The sequence below is a fragment of the Giraffa tippelskirchi genome, chromosome X (genome assembly GCF_054371585.1).
Source record: "Giraffa tippelskirchi isolate mGirTip1 chromosome X, T2T-mGirTip1v1.2.pri, whole genome shotgun sequence".
NCBI lineage: Eukaryota > Metazoa > Chordata > Mammalia > Artiodactyla > Giraffidae > Giraffa > Giraffa tippelskirchi.
The window spans coordinates 21,840,672-21,865,388 of NC_137289.1; the positions used below are offsets into that span (position 1 = coordinate 21,840,672).

Below are 24,717 nucleotides of genomic sequence, written 5' to 3' on the forward strand. Positions count from 1 at the left end.
GGAAAGCCTGGCGTGCTGCAGTCCGTGGGGTTGCAAAGAGTTGGACACGACTGAGCTACTGAACTGCACTCTAGCTAAGGCCATTTATGAGATGGAAAATACTTGTTTTTTTCCAATTATATATGATGATAGTATGAGACAAAGTCACGTGTGCCATCTGATTGGAATTGATAGCCGTGTAAGAGTGTATGATTACAAGTAGGGCATTGTCTGCATTCAGTCATGAGAAGTATCTGGGTCATCCTAGAGCTTCACCAAATGGCTTCTTCAACTCAACACACAAAGCCTAGAATATGAAGACTCCAGCAAATTTGGGAAGTGTGTGTGTTATTCCCTCAGTTGTGCCCGACTCTTTGGACCCCACGGACTCTTTAGACCCACCAGGCTCCTCTTGTCCATTGAATTCTCCAGGCCAGAATACTGGAGTGCATAGCCAGGACCTTTTCCAGGGAATCTTCCTGACCCGTGGATCAAACCTGGGTCTCTTGCATTGCAGGCGGATGCTTTACCATCTGAGTGAGACAAGATAATAAACATGTGGCCTGTTGCCTAGGTTTGGCAAGTCCTTAGGTATAGTCAATTTCTTTTGTGTCTTACGCATGGATGCCAGAGGTTTGCCACTTGATGCCTCCAAACAGTTTGATAGTTTGAAAAAATGCTGGAGATAAAAAAAAAAAAAGAAGGGATCACGTAAAAATTGAAATCTGGAAAACAGAAGATGAGTGATAAAGTTGGGTACCTTTGTCCAATGGAAACCAAAAAGAAAATGTAGAAATATAACCAGGTTTCTCTGAATTGAGTCAAATACAAGTCAGCCATATTTCCTGGTGTCTGTCTGTTTATGGTGTCTTTTTCAGGTTCAAAGGGCAGAGGCAGAAGAATGGTTGAAACAAGATGTCTCTCTTCTGGGACAGCACTGCCATCGTGCGGAAACAGTTTGATCAGGCCAAAGCTGTGAGCTGCTCTTCCTTGCGAGGCCTAGCAGTGGAGGCCGGTCAGATCAACTTAGGAACAACAGAACCTGAACTCAAGCCTGGCCCTCAACCTTTTCTGTGTGATCTGGCAGGATCGGTGGACAGTCAGGTTCTAGGCTTAGTGTCTGATCAGTGAGGGCCCAGGACCACGGAGCCCTCCAGCTGCTGCCAGGAAGTCCAGTCACAGGAAGGAGGTAAGCGGGGCCTCAGTTTCCTAACATTGTGGTGGGCCTTAGAGCCAAGCACTGAAAATGGGGGCACTTGTCTTGTGAATCTGCCCTTTGTAGGGCCTGGGCCCATTGTGACAGGAGTGACAGAGTGCAATGGACTGGCCTAATGCCAAGTACCTTAAATAGGTGATGCCATTGACGAAGTTGAGGGTGACCAAAGGTCTAAATAAAGTACCATGGCTTGGAGCAAGAAGGACCTGTATGGAAGGAATGGGAATACACTGACTTGCTGGTTTGAGTCAGAATATTTTCTAGGAGCCTGCAGATGCTCAAGTGGATGAAAATCACAAATGTAGTGGAAGGCCTACATTGTCTGAACCCACCCACCAGCTGCGAACTTCTGTGTCTTTGCAGGTTCACTCTAAAGCCCAGGGTCAATACCTTTGTCCTGACCTGACGCTGATGTTATCTCAGTTCTTGCAGGGGAGCGGGGCAAAGACCTGGCTTTGGGGTTGGTGTGTGCTAAGTCTCTTGAGTCATGTCAGACTCTGTGCGACGCTATGGACTGCAGCCTGCCAGGGAGGATAGCATTATTTCCTTCCTGTGCTTTAAGATGGAAAGCAAACTGCTGTACTTTACTTTATTTGGGGGGACTCCAAAATCACTGCAGATGGTGACTGCAGCCATGAAATTAAAAGACGCTTGCTCCTTGGAAGTAAAGCTATGAGCAACCTAGACAGCATATTAAAAAACAGAGACATTTCTTTGCCAACAAAGGTCCGTCTGGTCAAAGCAATGGTTTTTCTGGCAGGCATGCATGGATGTGAGAGTTGGAATATAAGGACAGGTGAGCATCAAAGCATTGATGCTTTTGAGCTGTGGTGTGGCAGGAGACTCTTGAGAGTCCCTTGGACTGCACAGAGATCCAACCAGTCCATCCTAAAGGAAATCTACCCCGAATATACATTGGAGGGACTGATGCTGAAGCTGAAACTCCTATATTTTGGTCGTCTGATACGAAGAACTGACTCACTTGACAAGACCTTGATAGCGGGAAAGACTGAAAGTGGGAAGAGAAGGGGATGACAGAGGATGAGATGGGTGGATGGCATCACTGACTCCATGGACATGAGTTGGAGCAAGCTCTGGGAGTTGGTGATGGAAAGGAAAGCCTGGCGTGCTGCAGTCCGTGGGGTTGCAAAGAGTTGGACACGACTGAGCTACTGAACTGCACTCTAGCTAAGGCCATTTATGAGATGGAAAATACTTGTTTTTTTCCAATTATATATGATGATAGTATGAGACAAAGTCACGTGTGCCATCTGATTGGAATTGATAGCCGTGTAAGAGTGTATGATTACAAGTAGGGCATTGTCTGCATTCAGTCATGAGAAGTATCTGGGTCATCCTAGAGCTTCACCAAATGGCTTCTTCAACTCAACACACAAAGCCTAGAATATGAAGACTCCAGCAAATTTGGGAAGTGTGTGTGTTATTCCCTCAGTTGTGCCCGACTCTTTGGACCCCACGGACTCTTTAGACCCACCAGGCTCCTCTTGTCCATTGAATTCTCCAGGCCAGAATACTGGAGTGCATAGCCAGGACCTTTTCCAGGGAATCTTCCTGACCCGTGGATCAAACCTGGGTCTCTTGCATTGCAGGCGGATGCTTTACCATCTGAGTGAGACAAGATAATAAACATGTGGCCTGTTGCCTAGGTTTGGCAAGTCCTTAGGTATAGTCAATTTCTTTTGTGTCTTACGCATGGATGCCAGAGGTTTGCCACTTGATGCCTCCAAACAGTTTGATAGTTTGAAAAAATGCTGGAGATAAAAAAAAAAAAAGAAGGGATCACGTAAAAATTGAAATCTGGAAAACAGAAGATGAGTGATAAAGTTGGGTACCTTTGTCCAATGGAAACCAAAAAGAAAATGTAGAAATATAACCAGGTTTCTCTGAATTGAGTCAAATACAAGTCAGCCATATTTCCTGGTGTCTGTCTGTTTATGGTGTCTTTTTCAGGTTCAAAGGGCAGAGGCAGAAGAATGGTTGAAACAAGATGTCTCTCTTCTGGGACAGCACTGCCATCGTGCGGAAACAGTTTGATCAGGCCAAAGCTGTGAGCTGCTCTTCCTTGCGAGGCCTAGCAGTGGAGGCCGGTCAGATCAACTTAGGAACAACAGAACCTGAACTCAAGCCTGGCCCTCAACCTTTTCTGTGTGATCTGGCAGGATCGGTGGACAGTCAGGTTCTAGGCTTAGTGTCTGATCAGTGAGGGCCCAGGACCACGGAGCCCTCCAGCTGCTGCCAGGAAGTCCAGTCACAGGAAGGAGGTAAGCGGGGCCTCAGTTTCCTAACATTGTGGTGGGCCTTAGAGCCAAGCACTGAAAATGGGGGCACTTGTCTTGTGAATCTGCCCTTTGTAGGGCCTGGGCCCATTGTGACAGGAGTGACAGAGTGCAATGGACTGGCCTAATGCCAAGTACCTTAAATAGGTGATGCCATTGACGAAGTTGAGGGTGACCAAAGGTCTAAATAAAGTACCATGGCTTGGAGCAAGAAGGACCTGTATGGAAGGAATGGGAATACACTGACTTGCTGGTTTGAGTCAGAATATTTTCTAGGAGCCTGCAGATGCTCAAGTGGATGAAAATCACAAATGTAGTGGAAGGCCTACATTGTCTGAACCCACCCACCAGCTGCGAACTTCTGTGTCTTTGCAGGTTCACTCTAAAGCCCAGGGTCAATACCTTTGTCCTGACCTGACGCTGATGTTATCTCAGTTCTTGCAGGGGAGCGGGGCAAAGACCTGGCTTTGGGGTTGGTGTGTGCTAAGTCTCTTGAGTCATGTCAGACTCTGTGCGACGCTATGGACTGCAGCCTGCCAGGGAGGATAGCATTATTTCCTTCCTGTGCTTTAAGATGGAAAGCAAACTGCTGTACTTTACTTTATTTGGGGGGACTCCAAAATCACTGCAGATGGTGACTGCAGCCATGAAATTAAAAGACGCTTGCTCCTTGGAAGTAAAGCTATGAGCAACCTAGACAGCATATTAAAAAACAGAGACATTTCTTTGCCAACAAAGGTCCGTCTGGTCAAAGCAATGGTTTTTCTGGCAGGCATGCATGGATGTGAGAGTTGGAATATAAGGACAGGTGAGCATCAAAGCATTGATGCTTTTGAGCTGTGGTGTGGCAGGAGACTCTTGAGAGTCCCTTGGACTGCACAGAGATCCACCCAGTCCATCCTAAAGGAAATCTACCCCGAATATACATTGGAGGGACTGATGCTGAAGCTGAAACTCCTATATTTTGGTCGTCTGATACGAAGAACTGACTCACTTGACAAGACCTTGATAGCGGGAAAGACTGAAAGTGGGAAGAGAAGGGGATGACAGAGGATGAGATGGGTGGATGGCATCACTGACTCCATGGACATGAGTTGGAGCAAGCTCTGGGAGTTGGTGATGGAAAGGAAAGCCTGGCGTGCTGCAGTCCGTGGGGTTGCAAAGAGTTGGACCCGACTGAGCTACTGAACTGCACTCTAGCTAAGGCCATTTATGAGATGGAAAATACTTGTTTTTTTCCAATTATATATGATGATAGTATGAGACAAAGTCACGTGTGCCATCTGATTGGAATTGATAGCCGTGTAAGAGTGTATGATTACAAGTAGGGCATTGTCTGCATTCAGTCATGAGAAGTATCTGGGTCATCCTAGAGCTTCACCAAATGGCTTCTTCAACTCAACACACAAAGCCTAGAATATGAAGACTCCAGCAAATTTGGGAAGTGTGTGTGTTATTCCCTCAGTTGTGCCCGACTCTTTGGACCCCACGGACTCTTTAGACCCACCAGGCTCCTCTTGTCCATTGAATTCTCCAGGCCAGAATACTGGAGTGCATAGCCAGGACCTTTTCCAGGGAATCTTCCTGACCCGTGGATCAAACCTGGGTCTCTTGCATTGCAGGCGGATGCTTTACCATCTGAGTGAGACAAGATAATAAACATGTGGCCTGTTGCCTAGGTTTGGCAAGTCCTTAGGTATAGTCAATTTCTTTTGTGTCTTACGCATGGATGCCAGAGGTTTGCCACTTGATGCCTCCAAACAGTTTGATAGTTTGAAAAAATGCTGGAGATAAAAAAAAAAAAAGAAGGGATCACGTAAAAATTGAAATCTGGAAAACAGAAGATGAGTGATAAAGTTGGGTACCTTTGTCCAATGGAAACCAAAAAGAAAATGTAGAAATATAACCAGGTTTCTCTGAATTGAGTCAAATACAAGTCAGCCATATTTCCTGGTGTCTGTCTGTTTATGGTGTCTTTTTCAGGTTCAAAGGGCAGAGGCAGAAGAATGGTTGAAACAAGATGTCTCTCTTCTGGGACAGCACTGCCATCGTGCGGAAACAGTTTGATCAGGCCAAAGCTGTGAGCTGCTCTTCCTTGCGAGGCCTAGCAGTGGAGGCCGGTCAGATCAACTTAGGAACAACAGAACCTGAACTCAAGCCTGGCCCTCAACCTTTTCTGTGTGATCTGGCAGGATCGGTGGACAGTCAGGTTCTAGGCTTAGTGTCTGATCAGTGAGGGCCCAGGACCACGGAGCCCTCCAGCTGCTGCCAGGAAGTCCAGTCACAGGAAGGAGGTAAGCGGGGCCTCAGTTTCCTAACATTGTGGTGGGCCTTAGAGCCAAGCACTGAAAATGGGGGCACTTGTCTTGTGAATCTGCCCTTTGTAGGGCCTGGGCCCATTGTGACAGGAGTGACAGAGTGCAATGGACTGGCCTAATGCCAAGTACCTTAAATAGGTGATGCCATTGACGAAGTTGAGGGTGACCAAAGGTCTAAATAAAGTACCATGGCTTGGAGCAAGAAGGACCTGTATGGAAGGAATGGGAATACACTGACTTGCTGGTTTGAGTCAGAATATTTTCTAGGAGCCTGCAGATGCTCAAGTGGATGAAAATCACAAATGTAGTGGAAGGCCTACATTGTCTGAACCCACCCACCAGCTGCGAACTTCTGTGTCTTTGCAGGTTCACTCTAAAGCCCAGGGTCAATACCTTTGTCCTGACCTGACGCTGATGTTATCTCAGTTCTTGCAGGGGAGCGGGGCAAAGACCTGGCTTTGGGGTTGGTGTGTGCTAAGTCTCTTGAGTCATGTCAGACTCTGTGCGACGCTATGGACTGCAGCCTGCCAGGGAGGATAGCATTATTTCCTTCCTGTGCTTTAAGATGGAAAGCAAACTGCTGTACTTTACTTTATTTGGGGGGACTCCAAAATCACTGCAGATGGTGACTGCAGCCATGAAATTAAAAGACGCTTGCTCCTTGGAAGTAAAGCTATGAGCAACCTAGACAGCATATTAAAAAACAGAGACATTTCTTTGCCAACAAAGGTCCGTCTGGTCAAAGCAATGGTTTTTCTGGCAGGCATGCATGGATGTGAGAGTTGGAATATAAGGACAGGTGAGCATCAAAGCATTGATGCTTTTGAGCTGTGGTGTGGCAGGAGACTCTTGAGAGTCCCTTGGACTGCACAGAGATCCACCCAGTCCATCCTAAAGGAAATCTACCCCGAATATACATTGGAGGGACTGATGCTGAAGCTGAAACTCCTATATTTTGGTCGTCTGATACGAAGAACTGACTCACTTGACAAGACCTTGATAGCGGGAAAGACTGAAAGTGGGAAGAGAAGGGGATGACAGAGGATGAGATGGGTGGATGGCATCACTGACTCCATGGACATGAGTTGGAGCAAGCTCTGGGAGTTGGTGATGGAAAGGAAAGCCTGGCGTGCTGCAGTCCGTGGGGTTGCAAAGAGTTGGACCCGACTGAGCTACTGAACTGCACTCTAGCTAAGGCCATTTATGAGATGGAAAATACTTGTTTTTTTCCAATTATATATGATGATAGTATGAGACAAAGTCACGTGTGCCATCTGATTGGAATTGATAGCCGTGTAAGAGTGTATGATTACAAGTAGGGCATTGTCTGCTTTCAGTCATGAGAAGTATCTGGGTCATCCTAGAGCTTCACCAAATGGCTTCTTCAACTCAACACACAAAGCCTAGAATATGAAGACTCCAGCAAATTTGGGAAGTGTGTGTGTTATTCCCTCAGTTGTGCCCGACTCTTTGGACCCCACGGACTCTTTAGACCCACCAGGCTCCTCTTGTCCATTGAATTCTCCAGGCCAGAATACTGGAGTGCATAGCCAGGACCTTTTCCAGGGAATCTTCCTGACCCGTGGATCAAACCTGGGTCTCTTGCATTGCAGGCGGATGCTTTACCATCTGAGTGAGACAAGATAATAAACATGTGGCCTGTTGCCTAGGTTTGGCAAGTCCTTAGGTATAGTCAATTTCTTTTGTGTCTTACGCATGGATGCCAGAGGTTTGCCACTTGATGCCTCCAAACAGTTTGATAGTTTGAAAAAATGCTGGAGATAAAAAAAAAAAAAGAAGGGATCACGTAAAAATTGAAATCTGGAAAACAGAAGATGAGTGATAAAGTTGGGTACCTTTGTCCAATGGAAACCAAAAAGAAAATGTAGAAATATAACCAGGTTTCTCTGAATTGAGTCAAATACAAGTCAGCCATATTTCCTGGTGTCTGTCTGTTTATGGTGTCTTTTTCAGGTTCAAAGGGCAGAGGCAGAAGAATGGTTGAAACAAGATGTCTCTCTTCTGGGACAGCACTGCCATCGTGCGGAAACAGTTTGATCAGGCCAAAGCTGTGAGCTGCTCTTCCTTGCGAGGCCTAGCAGTGGAGGCCGGTCAGATCAACTTAGGAACAACAGAACCTGAACTCAAGCCTGGCCCTCAACCTTTTCTGTGTGATCTGGCAGGATCGGTGGACAGTCAGGTTCTAGGCTTAGTGTCTGATCAGTGAGGGCCCAGGACCACGGAGCCCTCCAGCTGCTGCCAGGAAGTCCAGTCACAGGAAGGAGGTAAGCGGGGCCTCAGTTTCCTAACATTGTGGTGGGCCTTAGAGCCAAGCACTGAAAATGGGGGCACTTGTCTTGTGAATCTGCCCTTTGTAGGGCCTGGGCCCATTGTGACAGGAGTGACAGAGTGCAATGGACTGGCCTAATGCCAAGTACCTTAAATAGGTGATGCCATTGACGAAGTTGAGGGTGACCAAAGGTCTAAATAAAGTACCATGGCTTGGAGCAAGAAGGACCTGTATGGAAGGAATGGGAATACACTGACTTGCTGGTTTGAGTCAGAATATTTTCTAGGAGCCTGCAGATGCTCAAGTGGATGAAAATCACAAATGTAGTGGAAGGCCTACATTGTCTGAACCCACCCACCAGCTGCGAACTTCTGTGTCTTTGCAGGTTCACTCTAAAGCCCAGGGTCAATACCTTTGTCCTGACCTGACGCTGATGTTATCTCAGTTCTTGCAGGGGAGCGGGGCAAAGACCTGGCTTTGGGGTTGGTGTGTGCTAAGTCTCTTGAGTCATGTCAGACTCTGTGCGACGCTATGGACTGCAGCCTGCCAGGGAGGATAGCATTATTTCCTTCCTGTGCTTTAAGATGGAAAGCAAACTGCTGTACTTTACTTTATTTGGGGGGACTCCAAAATCACTGCAGATGGTGACTGCAGCCATGAAATTAAAAGACGCTTGCTCCTTGGAAGTAAAGCTATGAGCAACCTAGACAGCATATTAAAAAACAGAGACATTTCTTTGCCAACAAAGGTCCGTCTGGTCAAAGCAATGGTTTTTCTGGCAGGCATGCATGGATGTGAGAGTTGGAATATAAGGACAGGTGAGCATCAAAGCATTGATGCTTTTGAGCTGTGGTGTGGCAGGAGACTCTTGAGAGTCCCTTGGACTGCACAGAGATCCAACCAGTCCATCCTAAAGGAAATCTACCCCGAATATACATTGGAGGGACTGATGCTGAAGCTGAAACTCCTATATTTTGGTCGTCTGATACGAAGAACTGACTCACTTGACAAGACCTTGATAGCGGGAAAGACTGAAAGTGGGAAGAGAAGGGGATGACAGAGGATGAGATGGGTGGATGGCATCACTGACTCCATGGACATGAGTTGGAGCAAGCTCTGGGAGTTGGTGATGGAAAGGAAAGCCTGGCGTGCTGCAGTCCGTGGGGTTGCAAAGAGTTGGACCCGACTGAGCTACTGAACTGCACTCTAGCTAAGGCCATTTATGAGATGGAAAATACTTGTTTTTTTCCAATTATATATGATGATAGTATGAGACAAAGTCACGTGTGCCATCTGATTGGAATTGATAGCCGTGTAAGAGTGTATGATTACAAGTAGGGCATTGTCTGCATTCAGTCATGAGAAGTATCTGGGTCATCCTAGAGCTTCACCAAATGGCTTCTTCAACTCAACACACAAAGCCTAGAATATGAAGACTCCAGCAAATTTGGGAAGTGTGTGTGTTATTCCCTCAGTTGTGCCCGACTCTTTGGACCCCACGGACTCTTTAGACCCACCAGGCTCCTCTTGTCCATTGAATTCTCCAGGCCAGAATACTGGAGTGCATAGCCAGGACCTTTTCCAGGGAATCTTCCTGACCCGTGGATCAAACCTGGGTCTCTTGCATTGCAGGCGGATGCTTTACCATCTGAGTGAGACAAGATAATAAACATGTGGCCTGTTGCCTAGGTTTGGCAAGTCCTTAGGTATAGTCAATTTCTTTTGTGTCTTACGCATGGATGCCAGAGGTTTGCCACTTGATGCCTCCAAACAGTTTGATAGTTTGAAAAAATGCTGGAGATAAAAAAAAAAAAAGAAGGGATCACGTAAAAATTGAAATCTGGAAAACAGAAGATGAGTGATAAAGTTGGGTACCTTTGTCCAATGGAAACCAAAAAGAAAATGTAGAAATATAACCAGGTTTCTCTGAATTGAGTCAAATACAAGTCAGCCATATTTCCTGGTGTCTGTCTGTTTATGGTGTCTTTTTCAGGTTCAAAGGGCAGAGGCAGAAGAATGGTTGAAACAAGATGTCTCTCTTCTGGGACAGCACTGCCATCGTGCGGAAACGGTTTGATCAGGCCAAAGCTGTGAGCTGCTCTTCCTTGCGAGGCCTAGCAGTGGAGGCCGGTCAGATCAACTTAGGAACAACAGAACCTGAACTCAAGCCTGGCCCTCAACCTTTTCTGTGTGATCTGGCAGGATCGGTGGACAGTCAGGTTCTAGGCTTAGTGTCTGATCAGTGAGGGCCCAGGACCACGGAGCCCTCCAGCTGCTGCCAGGAAGTCCAGTCACAGGAAGGAGGTAAGCGGGGCCTCAGTTTCCTAACATTGTGGTGGGCCTTAGAGCCAAGCACTGAAAATGGGGGCACTTGTCTTGTGAATCTGCCCTTTGTAGGGCCTGGGCCCATTGTGACAGGAGTGACAGAGTGCAATGGACTGGCCTAATGCCAAGTACCTTAAATAGGTGATGCCATTGACGAAGTTGAGGGTGACCAAAGGTCTAAATAAAGTACCATGGCTTGGAGCAAGAAGGACCTGTATGGAAGGAATGGGAATACACTGACTTGCTGGTTTGAGTCAGAATATTTTCTAGGAGCCTGCAGATGCTCAAGTGGATGAAAATCACAAATGTAGTGGAAGGCCTACATTGTCTGAACCCACCCACCAGCTGCGAACTTCTGTGTCTTTGCAGGTTCACTCTAAAGCCCAGGGTCAATACCTTTGTCCTGACCTGACGCTGATGTTATCTCAGTTCTTGCAGGGGAGCGGGGCAAAGACCTGGCTTTGGGGTTGGTGTGTGCTAAGTCTCTTGAGTCATGTCAGACTCTGTGCGACGCTATGGACTGCAGCCTGCCAGGGAGGATAGCATTATTTCCTTCCTGTGCTTTAAGATGGAAAGCAAACTGCTGTACTTTACTTTATTTGGGGGGACTCCAAAATCACTGCAGATGGTGACTGCAGCCATGAAATTAAAAGACGCTTGCTCCTTGGAAGTAAAGCTATGAGCAACCTAGACAGCATATTAAAAAACAGAGACATTTCTTTGCCAACAAAGGTCCGTCTGGTCAAAGCAATGGTTTTTCTGGCAGGCATGCATGGATGTGAGAGTTGGAATATAAGGACAGGTGAGCATCAAAGCATTGATGCTTTTGAGCTGTGGTGTGGCAGGAGACTCTTGAGAGTCCCTTGGACTGCACAGAGATCCACCCAGTCCATCCTAAAGGAAATCTACCCCGAATATACATTGGAGGGACTGATGCTGAAGCTGAAACTCCTATATTTTGGTCGTCTGATACGAAGAACTGACTCACTTGACAAGACCTTGATAGCGGGAAAGACTGAAAGTGGGAAGAGAAGGGGATGACAGAGGATGAGATGGGTGGATGGCATCACTGACTCCATGGACATGAGTTGGAGCAAGCTCTGGGAGTTGGTGATGGAAAGGAAAGCCTGGCGTGCTGCAGTCCGTGGGGTTGCAAAGAGTTGGACACGACTGAGCTACTGAACTGCACTCTAGCTAAGGCCATTTATGAGATGGAAAATACTTGTTTTTTTCCAATTATATATGATGATAGTATGAGACAAAGTCACGTGTGCCATCTGATTGGAATTGATAGCCGTGTAAGAGTGTATGATTACAAGTAGGGCATTGTCTGCTTTCAGTCATGAGAAGTATCTGGGTCATCCTAGAGCTTCACCAAATGGCTTCTTCAACTCAACACACAAAGCCTAGAATATGAAGACTCCAGCAAATTTGGGAAGTGTGTGTGTTATTCCCTCAGTTGTGCCCGACTCTTTGGACCCCACGGACTCTTTAGACCCACCAGGCTCCTCTTGTCCATTGAATTCTCCAGGCCAGAATACTGGAGTGCATAGCCAGGACCTTTTCCAGGGAATCTTCCTGACCCGTGGATCAAACCTGGGTCTCTTGCATTGCAGGCGGATGCTTTACCATCTGAGTGAGACAAGATAATAAACATGTGGCCTGTTGCCTAGGTTTGGCAAGTCCTTAGGTATAGTCAATTTCTTTTGTGTCTTACGCATGGATGCCAGAGGTTTGCCACTTGATGCCTCCAAACAGTTTGATAGTTTGAAAAAATGCTGGAGATAAAAAAAAAAAAAGAAGGGATCACGTAAAAATTGAAATCTGGAAAACAGAAGATGAGTGATAAAGTTGGGTACCTTTGTCCAATGGAAACCAAAAAGAAAATGTAGAAATATAACCAGGTTTCTCTGAATTGAGTCAAATACAAGTCAGCCATATTTCCTGGTGTCTGTCTGTTTATGGTGTCTTTTTCAGGTTCAAAGGGCAGAGGCAGAAGAATGGTTGAAACAAGATGTCTCTCTTCTGGGACAGCACTGCCATCGTGCGGAAACAGTTTGATCAGGCCAAAGCTGTGAGCTGCTCTTCCTTGCGAGGCCTAGCAGTGGAGGCCGGTCAGATCAACTTAGGAACAACAGAACCTGAACTCAAGCCTGGCCCTCAACCTTTTCTGTGTGATCTGGCAGGATCGGTGGACAGTCAGGTTCTAGGCTTAGTGTCTGATCAGTGAGGGCCCAGGACCACGGAGCCCTCCAGCTGCTGCCAGGAAGTCCAGTCACAGGAAGGAGGTAAGCGGGGCCTCAGTTTCCTAACATTGTGGTGGGCCTTAGAGCCAAGCACTGAAAATGGGGGCACTTGTCTTGTGAATCTGCCCTTTGTAGGGCCTGGGCCCATTGTGACAGGAGTGACAGAGTGCAATGGACTGGCCTAATGCCAAGTACCTTAAATAGGTGATGCCATTGACGAAGTTGAGGGTGACCAAAGGTCTAAATAAAGTACCATGGCTTGGAGCAAGAAGGACCTGTATGGAAGGAATGGGAATACACTGACTTGCTGGTTTGAGTCAGAATATTTTCTAGGAGCCTGCAGATGCTCAAGTGGATGAAAATCACAAATGTAGTGGAAGGCCTACATTGTCTGAACCCACCCACCAGCTGCGAACTTCTGTGTCTTTGCAGGTTCACTCTAAAGCCCAGGGTCAATACCTTTGTCCTGACCTGACGCTGATGTTATCTCAGTTCTTGCAGGGGAGCGGGGCAAAGACCTGGCTTTGGGGTTGGTGTGTGCTAAGTCTCTTGAGTCATGTCAGACTCTGTGCGACGCTATGGACTGCAGCCTGCCAGGGAGGATAGCATTATTTCCTTCCTGTGCTTTAAGATGGAAAGCAAACTGCTGTACTTTACTTTATTTGGGGGGACTCCAAAATCACTGCAGATGGTGACTGCAGCCATGAAATTAAAAGACGCTTGCTCCTTGGAAGTAAAGCTATGAGCAACCTAGACAGCATATTAAAAAACAGAGACATTTCTTTGCCAACAAAGGTCCGTCTGGTCAAAGCAATGGTTTTTCTGGCAGGCATGCATGGATGTGAGAGTTGGAATATAAGGACAGGTGAGCATCAAAGCATTGATGCTTTTGAGCTGTGGTGTGGCAGGAGACTCTTGAGAGTCCCTTGGACTGCACAGAGATCCAACCAGTCCATCCTAAAGGAAATCTACCCCGAATATACATTGGAGGGACTGATGCTGAAGCTGAAACTCCTATATTTTGGTCGTCTGATACGAAGAACTGACTCACTTGACAAGACCTTGATAGCGGGAAAGACTGAAAGTGGGAAGAGAAGGGGATGACAGAGGATGAGATGGGTGGATGGCATCACTGACTCCATGGACATGAGTTGGAGCAAGCTCTGGGAGTTGGTGATGGAAAGGAAAGCCTGGCGTGCTGCAGTCCGTGGGGTTGCAAAGAGTTGGACACGACTGAGCTACTGAACTGCACTCTAGCTAAGGCCATTTATGAGATGGAAAATACTTGTTTTTTTCCAATTATATATGATGATAGTATGAGACAAAGTCACGTGTGCCATCTGATTGGAATTGATAGCCGTGTAAGAGTGTATGATTACAAGTAGGGCATTGTCTGCTTTCAGTCATGAGAAGTATCTGGGTCATCCTAGAGCTTCACCAAATGGCTTCTTCAACTCAACACACAAAGCCTAGAATATGAAGACTCCAGCAAATTTGGGAAGTGTGTGTGTTATTCCCTCAGTTGTGCCCGACTCTTTGGACCCCACGGACTCTTTAGACCCACCAGGCTCCTCTTGTCCATTGAATTCTCCAGGCCAGAATACTGGAGTGCATAGCCAGGACCTTTTCCAGGGAATCTTCCTGACCCGTGGATCAAACCTGGGTCTCTTGCATTGCAGGCGGATGCTTTACCATCTGAGTGAGACAAGATAATAAACATGTGGCCTGTTGCCTAGGTTTGGCAAGTCCTTAGGTATAGTCAATTTCTTTTGTGTCTTACGCATGGATGCCAGAGGTTTGCCACTTGATGCCTCCAAACAGTTTGATAGTTTGAAAAAATGCTGGAGATAAAAAAAAAAAAAGAAGGGATCACGTAAAAATTGAAATCTGGAAAACAGAAGATGAGTGATAAAGTTGGGTACCTTTGTCCAATGGAAACCAAAAAGAAAATGTAGAAATATAACCAGGTTTCTCTGAATTGAGTCAAATACAAGTCAGCCATATTTCCTGGTGTCTGTCTGTTTATGGTGTCTTTTTCAGGTTCAAAGGGCAGAGGCAGAAGAATGGTTGAAACAAGATGTCTCTCTTCTGGGACAGCACTGCCATCGTGCGGAAACAGTTTGATCAGGCCAAAGCTGTGAGCTGCTCTTCCTTGCGAGGCCTAGCAGTGGAGGCCGGTCAGATCAACTTAGGAACAACAGAACCTGAACTCAAGCCTGGCCCTCAACCTTTTCTGTGTGATCTGGCAGGATCGGTGGACAGTCAGGTTCTAGGCTTAGTGTCTGATCAGTGAGGGCCCAGGACCACGGAGCCCTCCAGCTGCTGCCAGGAAGTCCAGTCACAGGAAGGAGGTAAGCGGGGCCTCAGTTTCCTAACATTGTGGTGGGCCTTAGAGCCAAGCACTGAAAATGGGGGCACTTGTCTTGTGAATCTGCCCTTTGTAGGGCCTGGGCCCATTGTGACAGGAGTGACAGAGTGCAATGGACTGGCCTAATGCCAAGTACCTTAAATAGGTGATGCCATTGACGAAGTTGAGGGTGACCAAAGGTCTAAATAAAGTACCATGGCTTGGAGCAAGAAGGACCTGTATGGAAGGAATGGGAATACACTGACTTGCTGGTTTGAGTCAGAATATTTTCTAGGAGCCTGCAGATGCTCAAGTGGATGAAAATCACAAATGTAGTGGAAGGCCTACATTGTCTGAACCCACCCACCAGCTGCGAACTTCTGTGTCTTTGCAGGTTCACTCTAAAGCCCAGGGTCAATACCTTTGTCCTGACCTGACGCTGATGTTATCTCAGTTCTTGCAGGGGAGCGGGGCAAAGACCTGGCTTTGGGGTTGGTGTGTGCTAAGTCTCTTGAGTCATGTCAGACTCTGTGCGACGCTATGGACTGCAGCCTGCCAGGGAGGATAGCATTATTTCCTTCCTGTGCTTTAAGATGGAAAGCAAACTGCTGTACTTTACTTTATTTGGGGGGACTCCAAAATCACTGCAGATGGTGACTGCAGCCATGAAATTAAAAGACGCTTGCTCCTTGGAAGTAAAGCTATGAGCAACCTAGACAGCATATTAAAAAACAGAGACATTTCTTTGCCAACAAAGGTCCGTCTGGTCAAAGCAATGGTTTTTCTGGCAGGCATGCATGGATGTGAGAGTTGGAATATAAGGACAGGTGAGCATCAAAGCATTGATGCTTTTGAGCTGTGGTGTGGCAGGAGACTCTTGAGAGTCCCTTGGACTGCACAGAGATCCAACCAGTCCATCCTAAAGGAAATCTACCCCGAATATACATTGGAGGGACTGATGCTGAAGCTGAAACTCCTATATTTTGGTCGTCTGATACGAAGAACTGACTCACTTGACAAGACCTTGATAGCGGGAAAGACTGAAAGTGGGAAGAGAAGGGGATGACAGAGGATGAGATGGGTGGATGGCATCACTGACTCCATGGACATGAGTTGGAGCAAGCTCTGGGAGTTGGTGATGGAAAGGAAAGCCTGGCGTGCTGCAGTCCGTGGGGTTGCAAAGAGTTGGACACGACTGAGCTACTGAACTGACCTCTAGCTAAGGCCATTTATGAGATGGAAAATACTTGTTTTTTTCCAATTATATATGATGATAGTATGAGACAAAGTCACGTGTGCCATCTGATTGGAATTGATAGCCGTGTAAGAGTGTATGATTACAAGTAGGGCATTGTCTGCATTCAGTCATGAGAAGTATCTGGGTCATCCTAGAGCTTCACCAAATGGCTTCTTCAACTCAACACACAAAGCCTAGAATATGAAGACTCCAGCAAATTTGGGAAGTGTGTGTGTTATTCCCTCAGTTGTGCCTGACTCTTTGGACCCCACGGACTCTTTAGACCCACCAGGCTCCTCTTGTCCATTGAATTCTCCAGGCCAGAATACTGGAGTGCATAGCCAGGACCTTTTCCAGGGAATCTTCCTGACCCGTGGATCAAACCTGGGTCTCTTGCATTGCAGGCGGATGCTTTACCATCTGAGTGAGACAAGATAATAAACATGTGGCCTGTTGCCTAGGTTTGGCAAGTCCTTAGGTATAGTCAATTTCTTTTGTGTCTTACGCATGGATGCCAGAGGTTTGCCACTTGATGCCTCCAAACAGTTTGATAGTTTGAAAAAATGCTGGAGATAAAAAAAAAAAAAGAAGGGATCACGTAAAAATTGAAATCTGGAAAACAGAAGATGAGTGATAAAGTTGGGTACCTTTGTCCAATGGAAACCAAAAAGAAAATGTAGAAATATAACCAGGTTTCTCTGAATTGAGTCAAATACAAGTCAGCCATATTTCCTGGTGTCTGTCTGTTTATGGTGTCTTTTTCAGGTTCAAAGGGCAGAGGCAGAAGAATGGTTGAAACAAGATGTCTCTCTTCTGGGACAGCACTGCCATCGTGCGGAAACAGTTTGATCAGGCCAAAGCTGTGAGCTGCTCTTCCTTGCGAGGCCTAGCAGTGGAGGCCGGTCAGATCAACTTAGGAACAACAGAACCTGAACTCAAGCCTGGCCCTCAACCTTTTCTGTGTGATCTGGCAGGATCGGTGGACAGTCAGGTTCTAGGCTTAGTGTCTGATCAGTGAGGGCCCAGGACCACGGAGCCCTCCAGCTGCTGCCAGGAAGTCCAGTCACAGGAAGGAGGTAAGCGGGGCCTCAGTTTCCTAACATTGTGGTGGGCCTTAGAGCCAAGCACTGAAAATGGGGGCACTTGTCTTGTGAATCTGCCCTTTGTAGGGCCTGGGCCCATTGTGACAGGAGTGACAGAGTGCAATGGACTGGCCTAATGCCAAGTACCTTAAATAGGTGATGCCATTGACGAAGTTGAGGGTGACCAAAGGTCTAAATAAAGTACCATGGCTTGGAGCAAGAAGGACCTGTATGGAAGGAATGGGAATACACTGACTTGCTGGTTTGAGTCAGAATATTTTCTAGGAGCCTGCAGATGCTCAAGTGGATGAAAATCACAAATGTAGTGGAAGGCCTACATTGTCTGAACCCACCCACCAGCTGCGAACTTCTGTGTCTTTGCAGGTTCACTCTAAAGCCCAGGGTCAATACCTTTGTCCTGACCTGACGCTGATGTTATCTCAGTTCTTGCAGGGGAGCGGGGCAAAGACCTGGCTTTGGGGTTGGTGTGTGCTAAGTCTCTTGAGTCATGTCAGACTCTGTGCGACGCTATGGACTGCAGCCTGCCAGGGAGGATAGCATTATTTCCTTCCTGTGCTTTAAGATGGAAAGCAAACTGCTGTACTTTACTTTATTTGGGGGGACTCCAAAATCACTGCAGATGGTGACTGCAGCCATGAAATTAAAAGACGCTTGCTCCTTGGAAGTAAAGCTATGAGCAACCTAGACAGCATATTAAAAAACAGAGACATTTCTTTGCCAACAAAGGTCCGTCTGGTCAAAGCAATGGTTTTTCTGGCAGGCATGCATGGATGTGAGAGTTGGAATATAAGGACAGGTGAGCATCAAAGCATTGATGCTTTTGAGCTGTGGTGTGGCAGGAGACTCTTGAGAGTCCCTTGGACTGCACAGAGATCCAACCAGTCCATCCTAAAGGAAATCTACCCCGAATATACATTGGAGGGACTGATGCTGAAGCTGAAACTCCTATATTTTGGTCGTCTGATACGAAGAACTGACTCACTTGACAAGACCTTGATAGCGGGAAAGACTGAAAGTGGGAAGAGAAGGGGATGACAGAGGATGAGATGGGTGGATGGCATCACTGACTCCATGGACATGAGTTGGAGCAAGCTCTGGGAGTTGGTGATGGAAAGGAAAGCCTGGCGTGCTGCAGTCCGTGGGGTTGCAAAGAGTTGGACACGACTGAGCTACTGAACTGACCTCTAGCTAAGGCCATTTATGAGATGGAAAATACTTGTTTTTTTCCAATTATATATGATGATAGTATGAGACAAAGTCACGTGTGCCATCTGATTGGAATTGATAGCCGTGTAAGAGTGTATGATTACAAGTAGGGCATTGTCTGCATTCAGTCATGAGAAGTATCTGGGTCATCCTAGAGCTTCACCAAATGGCTTCTTCAACTCAACACACAAAGCCTAGAATATGAAGACTCCAGCAAATTTGGGAAGTGTGTGTGTTATTCCCTCAGTTGTGCCCGACTCTTTGGACCCCACGGACTCTTTAGACCCACCAGGCTCCTCTTGTCCATTGAATTCTCCAGGCCAGAATACTGGAGTGCATAGCCAGGACCTTTTCCAGGGAATCTTCCTGACCCGTGGATCAAACCTGGGTCTCTTGCATTGCAGGCGGATGCTTTACCATCTGAGTGAGACAAGATAATAAACATGTGGCCTGTTGCCTAGGTTTGGCAAGTCCTTAGGTATAGTCAATTTCTTTTGTGTCTTACGCATGGATGCCAGAGGTTTGCCACTTGATGCCTCCAAACAGTTTGATAGTTTGAAAAAATGCTGGAGATAAAAAAAAAAAAAGAAGGGATCACGTAAAAATTGAAATCTGGAAAACAGAAGATGAGTGATAAAGTTGGGTACCTTTGTCCAATGGAAACCAAAAAGAAAATGTAGAAATATAACCAGGTTTCTCTGAATTGAGTCAAATACAAGTCAGCCATATTTCCTGGTGTCTGTCTGTTTATGGTGTCTTTTTCAGGTTCAAAGGGCAGAGGCAGAAGAATGGTTGAAACAAGATGTCTCTCTTCTGGGACAGCACTGCCATCGTGCGGAAACAGTTTGATCAGGCCAAAGCTGTGAGCTGCTCTTCCTTGCGAGGCCTAGCAGTGGAGGCCGGTCAGATCAACTTAGGAACAACAGAACCTGAACTCAAGCCTGGCCCTCAACCTTTTCTGTGTGATCTGGCAGGATCGGTGGACAGTCAGGTTCTAGGCTTAGTGTCTGATCAGTGAGGGCCCAGGACCACGGAGCCCTCCAGCTGCTGCCAGGAAGTCCAGTCACAGGAAGGAGGTAAGCGGGGCCTCAGTTTCCTAACATTGTGGTGGGCCTTAGAGCCAAGCACTGAAAATGGGGGCACTTGTCTTGTGAATCTGCCCTTTGTAGGGCCTGGGCCCATTGTGACAGGAGTGACAGAGTGCAATGGACTGGCCTAATGCCAAGTACCTTAAATAGGTGATGCCATTGACGAAGTTGAGGGTGACCAAAGGTCTAAATAAAGTACCATGGCTTGGAGCAAGAAGGACCTGTATGGAAGGAATGGGAATACACTGACTTGCTGGTTTGAGTCAGAATATTTTCTAGGAGCCTGCAGATGCTCAAGTGGATGAAAATCACAAATGTAGTGGAAGGCCTACATTGTCTGAACCCACCCACCAGCTGCGAACTTCTGTGTCTTTGCAGGTTCACTCTAAAGCCCAGGGTCAATACCTTTGTCCTGACCTGACGCTGATGTTATCTCAGTTCTTGCAGGGGAGCGGGGCAAAGACCTGGCTTTGGGGTTGGTGTGTGCTAAGTCTCTTGAGTCATGTCAGACTCTGTGCGACGCTATGGACTGCAGCCTGCCAGGGAGGATAGCATTATTTCCTTCCTGTGCTTTAAGATGGAAAGCAAACTGCTGTACTTTACTTTATTTGGGGGGACTCCAAAATCACTGCAGATGGTGACTGCAGCCATGAAATTAAAAGACGCTTGCTCCTTGGAAGTAAAGCTATGAGCAACCTAGACAGCATATTAAAAAACAGAGACATTTCTTTGCCAACAAAGGTCCGTCTGGTCAAAGCAATGGTTTTTCTGGCAGGCATGCATGGATGTGAGAGTTGGAATATAAGGACAGGTGAGCATCAAAGCATTGATGCTTTTGAGCTGTGGTGTGGCAGGAGACTCTTGAGAGTCCCTTGGACTGCACAGAGATCCAACCAGTCCATCCTAAAGGAAATCTACCCCGAATATACATTGGAGGGACTGATGCTGAAGCTGAAACTCCTATATTTTGGTCGTCTGATACGAAGAACTGACTCACTTGACAAGACCTTGATAGCGGGAAAGACTGAAAGTGGGAAGAGAAGGGGATGACAGAGGATGAGATGGGTGGATGGCATCACTGACTCCATGGACATGAGTTGGAGCAAGCTCTGGGAGTTGGTGATGGAAAGGAAAGCCTGGCGTGCTGCAGTCCGTGGGGTTGCAAAGAGTTGGACACGACTGAGCTACTGAACTGACCTCTAGCTAAGGCCATTTATGAGATGGAAAATACTTGTTTTTTTCCAATTATATATGATGATAGTATGAGACAAAGTCACGTGTGCCATCTGATTGGAATTGATAGCCGTGTAAGAGTGTATGATTACAAGTAGGGCATTGTCTGCATTCAGTCATGAGAAGTATCTGGGTCATCCTAGAGCTTCACCAAATGGCTTCTTCAACTCAACACACAAAGCCTAGAATATGAAGACTCCAGCAAATTTGGGAAGTGTGTGTGTTATTCCCTCAGTTGTGCCCGACTCTTTGGACCCCACGGACTCTTTAGACCCACCAGGCTCCTCTTGTCCATTGAATTCTCCAGGCCAGAATACTGGAGTGCATAGCCAGGACCTTTTCCAGGGAATCTTCCTGACCCGTGGATCAAACCTGGGTCTCTTGCATTGCAGGCGGATGCTTTACCATCTGAGTGAGACAAGATAATAAACATGTGGCCTGTTGCCTAGGTTTGGCAAGTCCTTAGGTATAGTCAATTTCTTTTGTGTCTTACGCATGGATGCCAGAGGTTTGCCACTTGATGCCTCCAAACAGTTTGATAGTTTGAAAAAATGCTGGAGATAAAAAAAAAAAAAGAAGGGATCACGTAAAAATTGAAATCTGGAAAACAGAAGATGAGTGATAAAGTTGGGTACCTTTGTCCAATGGAAACCAAAAAGAAAATGTAGAAATATAACCAGGTTTCTCTGAATTGAGTCAAATACAAGTCAGCCATATTTCCTGGTGTCTGTCTGTTTATGGTGTCTTTTTCAGGTTCAAAGGGCAGAGGCAGAAGAATGGTTGAAACAAGATGTCTCTCTTCTGGGACAGCACTGCCATCGTGCGGAAACAGTTTGATCAGGCCAAAGCTGTGAGCTGCTCTTCCTTGCGAGGCCTAGCAGTGGAGGCCGGTCAGATCAACTTAGGAACAACAGAACCTGAACTCAAGCCTGGCCCTCAACCTTTTCTGTGTGATCTGGCAGGATCGGTGGACAGTCAGGTTCTAGGCTTAGTGTCTGATCAGTGAGGGCCCAGGACCACGGAGCCCTCCAGCTGCTGCCAGGAAGTCCAGTCACAGGAAGGAGGTAAGCGGGGCCTCAGTTTCCTAACATTGTGGTGGGCCTTAGAGCCAAGCACTGAAAATGGGGGCACTTGTCTTGTGAATCTGCCCTTTGTAGGGCCTGGGCCCATTGTGACAGGAGTGACAGAGTGCAATGGACTGGCCTAATGCCAAGTACCTTAAATAGGTGATGCCATTGACGAAGTTGAGGGTGACCAAAGGTCTAAATAAAGTACCATGGCTTGGAGCAAGAAGGACCTGTATGGAAGGAATGGGAATACACTGACTTGCTGGTTTGAGTCAGAATATTTTCTAGGAGCCTGCAGATGCTCAAGTGGATGAAAATCACAAATGTAGTGGAAGGCCTACATTGTCTGAACCCACCCACCAGCTGCGAACTTCTGTGTCTTTGCAGGTTCACTCTAAAGCCCAGGGTCAATACCTTTGTCCTGACCTGACGCTGATGTTATCTCAGTTCTTGCAGGGGAGCGGGGCAAAGACCTGGCTTTGGGGTTGGTGTGTGCTAAGTCTCTTGAGTCATGTCAGACTCTGTGCGACGCTATGGACTGCAGCCTGCCAGGGAGGATAGCATTATTTCCTTCCTGTGCTTTAAGATGGAAAGCAAACTGCTGTACTTTACTTTATTTGGGGGGACTCCAAAATCACTGCAGATGGTGACTGCAGCCATGAAATTAAAAGACGCTTGCTCCTTGGAAGTAAAGCTATGAGCAACCTAGACAGCATATTAAAAAACAGAGACATTTCTTTGCCAACAAAGGTCCGTCTGGTCAAAGCAATGGTTTTTCTGGCAGGCATGCATGGATGTGAGAGTTGGAATATAAGGACAGGTGAGCATCAAAGCATTGATGCTTTTGAGCTGTGGTGTGGCAGGAGACTCTTGAGAGTCCCTTGGACTGCACAGAGATCCAACCAGTCCATCCTAAAGGAAATCTACCCCGAATATACATTGGAGGGACTGATGCTGAAGCTGAAACTCCTATATTTTGGTCGTCTGATACGAAGAACTGACTCACTTGACAAGACCTTGATAGCGGGAAAGACTGAAAGTGGGAAGAGAAGGGGATGACAGAGGATGAGATGGGTGGATGGCATCACTGACTCCATGGACATGAGTTGGAGCAAGCTCTGGGAGTTGGTGATGGAAAGGAAAGCCTGGCGTGCTGCAGTCCGTGGGGTTGCAAAGAGTTGGACACGACTGAGCTACTGAACTGCACTCTAGCTAAGGCCATTTATGAGATGGAAAATACTTGTTTTTTTCCAATTATATATGAAGATAGTATGAGACAAAGTCACGTGTGCCATCTGATTGGAATTGATAGCCGTGTAAGAGTGTATGATTACAAGTAGGGCATTGTCTGCATTCAGTCATGAGAAGTATCTGGGTCATCCTAGAGCTTCACCAAATGGCTTCTTCAACTCAACACACAAAGCCTAGAATATGAAGACTCCAGCAAATTTGGGAAGTGTGTGTGTTATTCCCTCAGTTGTGCCCGACTCTTTGGACCCCACGGACTCTTTAGACCCACCAGGCTCCTCTTGTCCATTGAATTCTCCAGGCCAGAATACTGGAGTGCATAGCCAGGACCTTTTCCAGGGAATCTTCCTGACCCGTGGATCAAACCTGGGTCTCTTGCATTGCAGGCGGATGCTTTACCATCTGAGTGAGACAAGATAATAAACATGTGGCCTGTTGCCTAGGTTTGGCAAGTCCTTAGGTATAGTCAATTTCTTTTGTGTCTTACGCATGGATGCCAGAGGTTTGCCACTTGATGCCTCCAAACAGTTTGATAGTTTGAAAAAATGCTGGAGATAAAAAAAAAAAAAGAAGGGCTCACGTAAAAATTGAAATCTGGAAAACAGAAGATGAGTGATAAAGTTGGGTACCTTTGTCCAATGGAAACCAAAAAGAAAATGTAGAAATATAACCAGGTTTCTCTGAATTGAGTCAAATACAAGTCAGCCATATTTCCTGGTGTCTGTCTGTTTATGGTGTCTTTTTCAGGTTCAAAGGGCAGAGGCAGAAGAATGGTTGAAACAAGATGTCTCTCTTCTGGGACAGCACTGCCATCGTGCGGAAACGGTTTGATCAGGCCAAAGCTGTGAGCTGCTCTTCCTTGCGAGGCCTAGCAGTGGAGGCCGGTCAGATCAACTTAGGAACAACAGAACCTGAACTCAAGCCTGGCCCTCAACCTTTTCTGTGTGATCTGGCAGGATCGGTGGACAGTCAGGTTCTAGGCTTAGTGTCTGATCAGTGAGGGCCCAGGACCACGGAGCCCTCCAGCTGCTGCCAGGAAGTCCAGTCACAGGAAGGAGGTAAGCGGGGCCTCAGTTTCCTAACATTGTGGTGGGCCTTAGAGCCAAGCACTGAAAATGGGGGCACTTGTCTTGTGAATCTGCCCTTTGTAGGGCCTGGGCCCATTGTGACAGGAGTGACAGAGTGCAATGGACTGGCCTAATGCCAAGTACCTTAAATAGGTGATGCCATTGACGAAGTTGAGGGTGACCAAAGGTCTAAATAAAGTACCATGGCTTGGAGCAAGAAGGACCTGTATGGAAGGAATGGGAATACACTGACTTGCTGGTTTGAGTCAGAATATTTTCTAGGAGCCTGCAGATGCTCAAGTGGATGAAAATCACAAATGTAGTGGAAGGCCTACATTGTCTGAACCCACCCACCAGCTGCGAACTTCTGTGTCTTTGCAGGTTCACTCTAAAGCCCAGGGTCAATACCTTTGTCCTGACCTGACGCTGATGTTATCTCAGTTCTTGCAG

The 24,717-nt window shown here is 46.8% G+C and overlaps 1 long non-coding RNA gene across 1 annotated transcript in view; it reads left to right on the forward strand.

Moving 5' to 3' along the window:
• The window catches only part of LOC145536978 (uncharacterized), a 68,752-nt gene that overhangs the window by 1,325 nt on the left and 42,710 nt on the right, over positions 1–24,717 (forward strand). The window contains exons 2-12 of the long non-coding RNA XR_014076112.1: positions 858–1,168; positions 3,167–3,477; positions 5,476–5,786; positions 7,785–8,095; positions 10,094–10,404; positions 12,403–12,713; positions 14,712–15,022; positions 17,021–17,331; positions 19,330–19,640; positions 21,639–21,949; positions 23,948–24,258. This is a non-coding gene — a long non-coding RNA (uncharacterized LOC145536978). The remainder of the gene's footprint in view (positions 1–857; positions 1,169–3,166; positions 3,478–5,475; positions 5,787–7,784; positions 8,096–10,093; positions 10,405–12,402; positions 12,714–14,711; positions 15,023–17,020; positions 17,332–19,329; positions 19,641–21,638; positions 21,950–23,947; positions 24,259–24,717) is intronic.